Genomic DNA, 7,120 nt, shown 5'->3' on the forward strand with positions numbered 1-7,120 from the left:
AAATTAAAACCATGAGATATCACCTTACTCCTGTTAGAATGGCTTTTATCAAAAAGTCCAAAAACAATAGAGGCTGTTACAGATGCAGAAAGAAAGGAACACTTATATACTGTTGGTGGGGCTGCAAATAAGTACAACCCCTATGAAAACAGTATGTAGATTTCTTAAAGAACTAAAAGTAGACCTATCATTTGATCCAGCAATCCCACTACTGCATATCTACCCAAAGGAAAAGAAGTTATTTTATAATATCAGAAAGACACCTGCACTTGAATGTTTATTGCAGCACAATTCACAATTGCAAAAATCTGGAATAAACCGAAGTGCCCATCAGTTCATGAGTGGATTAACAAAATGTGGTATATGTATGCCATAGAGTACTACTCAGCCATAAAAAAGGATGAACTAATGTCTTTTTCAACAATTTGGAAGGAATGGAGACCATTATCCTAAGTGAAGTATCTCAGGAATGGAAAAACAGATACCACATGTACTCTCTAATAAATTGGAAGTAACTGATGAGCATACAAGTACGCAGAGGGAAATAAAAGTCATTGGCAATCAAGCAGGGGAGGGGAGGAGGCAAGGGACAAAAACATAGCTAATGGGTACAATGAACACTATTCCGGTAATGGCCACATTTGTAGCCCTGACTCAAGCCATGTACCACAATATTATATTTGTATCCTGTTAATTTTTTGAAAGAAAAAAAAGATATGTCCAACAGGGAATTTTTGCTCAGATGCTATGCTTGAAATCGTTAGGGCATTAAATAATCCAGAATAAAAGAACATCAACACAATTTATTCTTACCAAGGATTGTGAAGAGGAGTCAGGTGAATGAATGTACTGGCTTTAAAAAGTACTGGCAAAAGTTCACCTGATTTATGGAAATAGTAGATATTACTACTTTGTCAACGGGATGCTTAACTTTTTTATTTTTTATTATCATGGGTATATAATGGTTGTATATATTTATAGGGTACCTATGAAGTTTTGATACAAGCATATAATGTGAATTAATCAAATTAGGATAATTGGGGTATTCATCACCTCAGACATTTATCGTTTCTTTGTGTTGGGAATATTGCAATCCCACTCTTTTAATTGTTTATAAGTATATTCTAACTTATTGTTGATGATAGTCACTTTGTTGTTCTGTCAAATATTGTTCATTCTATCCAACTATCCAACTACATTTTTGAAACCATTAACCATACCCACTTTATCCCCCCCATCCCCCACTCCCCTTCCCAGCCTCTGGTAAATGTCATTCTACTCTCTGTCTCCATGAGATAGATTGTTTTTAATATTTAGCTCTCACATATGAGTGAGAACATGCGAGATTTATCTTTCTGTGCTTGGCTTATTTCACTTAACAAAGTGTTCTACAGTTCAACCCATGTTGTTACAAATGGCAGGATTTCATTCTTTTGTTGGGCCTATATAATATTCCATAGTGTATATGTACTGTAATTTGTTTACCATTCATCTGTTGATGGACATTTAGGTTGATTCCATATCTCGGCTATTGTGAATATTGATGCAATAAACATTGGAGTGCAGATATCTCTTCTATATACTGAATTGCTATCCTTTGGATATATACCCAGCAGTGGGTGCCACAGGCTTGACCACTGCTGCCGGTGTCTCACTGGGTCACATGCACCCCAAGTCCACTGTCTCTGGGCCAAAAGAGCCTCAGGAATTACCCAAGGACTACAGCCTTTATGCCCTCACTGTCTTACTAACTTAGTTCAGGCCCCAGGCTGCTTTTTATCAGTTGGTGGTGGGGCTAGCTGGAACTAAGATTTCCCTCTGGCTGGGCTGGTCTAAATGCCCCCTCCGTGGGCACTGGCAGAATTCTGCCCTGTGCTGTGTTCCCCTGTTCAATGGTGGCCCTGAGTTTCAATGCAAAGTCCCATGATCTCTTCATTTTCCCTCCCCTAGGCACACAGATTCTCTCTCCACTGGGCACACTGGTGCAGCACTGCCAGGGGCTGGGAGGGGGTGGCACAGACAATGCAATCTTGTCTTTTCTGCCCTCTTCAGTGCCTCTTTCCTTGATATAATGTTAAAACGAAGTAGTATGATTGCTCACCTGATTTTTGGTTCTTCTGAAGGAGCTTGCTTGTGTGGATAGGTGTTGAATTTGTGATTTGTGTGGTGGGACCATTGCTGGAAGTTTCTATTTGGCTATCTTCCTCTGCCCTGTTCCCCCCCGACTTTTTTTTACATAGAGCAACACCTTCTAAAAATAAGTTGCATTACAGTTAGGAGCACATAAGTAAGTATAGGAAGGCAGGCCACACTCAAGGTAATGCAGAAATGATAAGATAGAACATTTTGAGTGGTTGAATCACTAGACAATTAAAAAAAATTTGCCTTCATTATTATCATTTTTAATTCACATATAATAATTGTGCATTTTTATGGGGTACAGTGTATTTTGATACATGCACACAATGTGCAATGATTAAATCAGGATATTTAGCATATTCATTACGTTAAACATTTATCATTTCTTTGTTTTGATAATATTCAGAACCCACTCTTCTAGCTATTTGAAAATACACAACAAATTGTTGTTTATTATATTCACCCTATAGTTCTATAGAACACTAGGACGTATTCCTCATATCTAGCTATACCTTTGTATCCATTAACCAACCTCTGCCTATCCCCTCCAGCCCCCTATAGACTAAATTTTTTTCAGTGTGTGCCATGTAGCTTGAGCCAACTGAGGGCCTGTGAGGCTCACCTGCGTTGTAAGGAACAGCTCAGAGGAATGGTCTAGGGCTCCTGTATTGTAGGCCTTACAGGCTGCATAATAGTGATAAACTTCCCTGCCCCACATTTTCATCCAGGGGAGATGATGGGAGGTACTGTAGCATAATTGGGCAGAGCACGTCAGCCTCACAACAGGCAGGAAGGGAGCAGAGTGTACCTCCTGACCCATCCATTGAAAAGGAAAGGAGAGGTCTGAATCAGCCTATTCATTGGCGAGAAGGTGTTGATTTTGGAGGTGGGGTACGGTGAGAGTGTGTAGCAAAGGGAGCAGAAGCACAACGATTTAAATGTGTTTCAGGCACAAAAGGAGGCTTTGAGTGAGGTTAGAAGCAATTTTAATCTGCAAAGCTTGTGATTTAATAATTATTTTGCTCTACTGGGAAACTTTTCTCACCTTGCTCGAGGAGGCTGGTTGGCTCATTCTACTAAAGTAGTGATTGTAAAAACAGCAGCAAGTATGAGCAAGATGAGGCAAGGCAGGCAGAACCGTGGCAGAAGATAGAGTCCCAGAGGCATTGTGGCCAGGGCATGGTTTGCATAATCATTCTTTGTAAGACAGTAGAGGTTTGGCAAACGAAAGAGAAACACTTGGTGACAGAATGCAGTTTAGTTATCCTAACAGGATCCATCAGCATCTAGGCAGGCAGCATTTCATTTATGCAAAGTATAGTCTAACTTACTAATGATAAAGTAACACAAACGTGAGGTATGAATTCTTATAAATTCTCAATTACCTCCGATAGGCACATAAATGGAACCAAAGCCTCTGATTAAAATATAAGTTTGAGGTTAATGTGAAAAAGAACTTACAGCAACTTGGATTCTTAGTCTCTTCTATTCCCTAATTAACGTTCCATTTATTTGTTTCTTCATTGTTTCATTTATCAAATATTAATTAAGCATCTACAATGTTCTAAAATATATCAAGCATTAAGGATGCAGAAATAAATATCAATCAGTCATGTTTGGTTGGCCCTTGGGACTTTACTGCCTGATAGAAGAATCATACAAGTATGTTAATATTCATAAATCAATATTATAGGTGCTGTGATAAGGATACATGTAGAATACTGGAGGTGCAGGAAAGAAGAGTCAAAGGAAGCTTCCTGGAGGAGCTAATGTTTGAGTTCAGTCTTGAAGGAAAAGTTAAGCGCCAAGTAGATAAGGGAAAAAAAGATTAGGAATGTGCACTAATTCCAGCCAAAGGGAACAGCATGAATGAAAGTACAGAAAGAAACAGTTGTAACACATTCAGGAAAGTGCAAGCAGTTCGGTATGGAGGGCATAGAAGGCATGTGGGGGAGAGTCAGGAAATGAGGTTGGCAAGGTTGGTAAGGACCTGTGTACTAAAGTTGTTTTCTACCATTATTCTGAAATCTATAGGGAGCCATTAAAGAAAAGTGATATGATCAGATTTGCATTTCAGACATTTCAGGTGGGACCTCTATGGGAGAATGGATTGTCCAGGGCCAATCTATGATATTGTCACATAGAGCAATCTTGTTTCTTTTATTGACAAAGTAGTTCACTGTTTCTCCTTTGCACTGCTTACCTTAAAGATCTGGAATTATAGGAGTTGGGTGAGGAAGAGGTGGATGGACCTCAGAATGACCCATAAATCTCTGGCTTGAGGGGCTGGGTATATATTGATGTCGTTAATGGAATGGGAAATCTTAGAATTGGGAGGGAGAGTTCAGTCTGAGACATGAGGAATTCACAGTGTCTCTAGATAATCCAAATAGAGATATCTAGTACACACTCGGATCTGAGGGTTTTGAGTTAAGAGAGAGGCCTGGGTTGAAGACTGCAGCTTATAGATAATAAAGATGCTCCTCAATTTACCATGGGGTTATGTTCCAATAAATCCATCATAAGTTGAAAATATTATAAGTCAAAAGTACATTTAATAAACCTAACCTACTGAACACCATACTCAGCCTAGTGTACCTTAAATGTGCACAGAGCTTATAGTTGGGCAAAATCATCTAACACAAAGCCTATTTTCCAATAAAGTATTTAATATCTCATGTAATTTATTGGATTCTATACTGAAAGTGAAAAATAAAATAGTTGTATGGGTACTTAAAGCATAGTTTCTACTGAATGTGTATTATTTTCACAACATTGTAAAGTTGAAAAATCATAAGTCGCATCATCTTAAGTTGGGGACTGTCTGTAGTTTAAGTTTTATGTAAGTGCATAAGATGACAAGAGAGAGTGCAAAGTTGAGATTGGAGTCCTGGGTAATAACAACATTTACTTGGTAGGCAAAATCAATGCTTTCAAAAGTGGCTTAAAAGACACGGCCATAGGGATAGGAGCAAAACCAGGGTGTCTAGGGCAGAGGAAACATTCAACACCGGGCAAATGCGATAGCCACAAAACAAGATAAGGGCAAACAATGCTTACCAAATTTGGAAATGTGGAGGTCATTGATGACCTTTGAAAAGTTTCAATGGAGGGGTAATGATATAAGTCACAAATGAGTAGATGGGAGAGTAAATGGAAAGCAAGAAAATGGAGACAGGGAGTGTAGACTGCTTTTCAAGAAATTTGGCAGTGAGAGAGGCAGTAAATAAGATTGTATCCTGTACTTGAGGTGAAGGGAAGATTGTTTTTACATGGAAATGCCTCAAGCATGTTCGTATTTTGAGAAGAAAGAATGAGTAGGCACAGAGAAATATCAGAGGTACAAGAGAGGAGTATGGGTGATAGAATCAAATTAGGGCTCAGGGACAGGAGGGAGGCCTGGACAATATCAAGGGGATGGGCATTCAGGTTGGAAGAATTAGTCTTGGATGGAGGAGGGACATTTGTCCCACCAAGACATTAGATCAGAATGCATGAAATTCAAGAAAGTTTGTAGGTGGTGGAGGAGTAATCTCTCGTTTGATGGCTTTGATTTTCTCAGAGAGTAGAAAGCAAAGTTGCCTCTGAAAGTGAGGCAAGAGGAGGTAGACTATATAGTTTGAGGGAAGTGGTAATTCTTTGAATTAGCCACTAGAGGAATAGGAAAGGGTGATATGTAGGGACTTAAGGTGCATGAGATTGGAGTTGATAGATTTGTAGTGTGATCTTAACCAGCAGCGTTCATCACCTTGGAGAAGCTGAGTGGTTAAATTGACCCAGGGGTGAGGTTTGGTAAGCAGGTGTGAGAGAAGAACAAAGGAAATGAAAATCATTTCAAGGGAGGCAGTGACATGATAGGCCACGGGCACAGAAAGTGACTGATAGATTTGGAAAAGATGGAAAGGGCAAAGGGACTAAACATCTTGCTGAGAAGTGATGGGAGATTTGTTGGAAATAAAGACACAGACAGTTGTACTAATATGACAAGACAAAAAACAAAAACAAAACTAGGTTAGTGGAATTTTAAATTTTGAAGATAGAACATTTCTGTTGCTGAAGAATAGCTTTCCAAAGTGGAGGTGAGACTTGTTGAAGTTGAGCAAGTCCAGCAATTGTGAGGCCAAGGAATTAAGGTTATTCTGGTTAATGACAGAACTGATGTGGAAAAACTGAACCTCAAAGTCCTCATTAACATGGAAGAGCTTGGTTAGGTAATAGTAACACAGAGGAATAGAGCAGAGGTTCACCAATGCAAATGCTACGGAGGCCTACAGGTGAGGGAAAGAAGTCAAATTTAAGAGAAGACACCCCATCTAAAAGAGACAGCCACGACTCGGCCCAAGTGACAGTTGTCATTTGGAAAGATAGGCCTAAAATTGCTTGACATTTCCATTTTTAACAGAAATGATAAATTCTTTGTTAACAGGTGAGATCTCTCATTTTCAAATATTGGCAATTAATTTTTAAAATGGTAAATATTCAGTTATGAATATTATACTACAATTAAAAAAATACTGTGAAGTCCAAACAAAACATCTCTTCAGTGTGAACCCAGCTCATGAGCTGCCAGTTTGCAACCTCTAGGATAGAAAGGAGTATGCCCAGATGGCCTAAGACACACAGCAAGACCGACTTCAATGATGATGAATATCTTCACTCCTTCCTCCCTAGGCTATGGCAGACATCACTAATTTAATCAGGTATACAGGGCTTCAGGAAGCAACTACTAATCAGTTGTATTTGGCACAAAGATGAAACCTAATTTGCCATAACATTTCTATCATTTTTAAGAAAGTTTCTGAATCTTTGAACTTTCTTTGGTGTTTGTAAAAAGCACAGGCATACTGTAATGTTCCAATTCAGTTTTTCCCTCGCAGGATTTTCAGGTGGGCTTTCTTGTTGAATGTGTGCTTTGTATGTTTTCAGAAACCTCTTCACACCGGTAACTGTGTTTTAAAAATTTCCAGTAATGTGCTCAGAG

The sequence above is a fragment of the Propithecus coquereli genome, unplaced genomic scaffold (assembly GCF_000956105.1).
Source record: "Propithecus coquereli isolate 6110/MARCELLA unplaced genomic scaffold, Pcoq_1.0 Scaffold430, whole genome shotgun sequence".
NCBI classification, from domain to species: domain Eukaryota; kingdom Metazoa; phylum Chordata; class Mammalia; order Primates; family Indriidae; genus Propithecus; species Propithecus coquereli.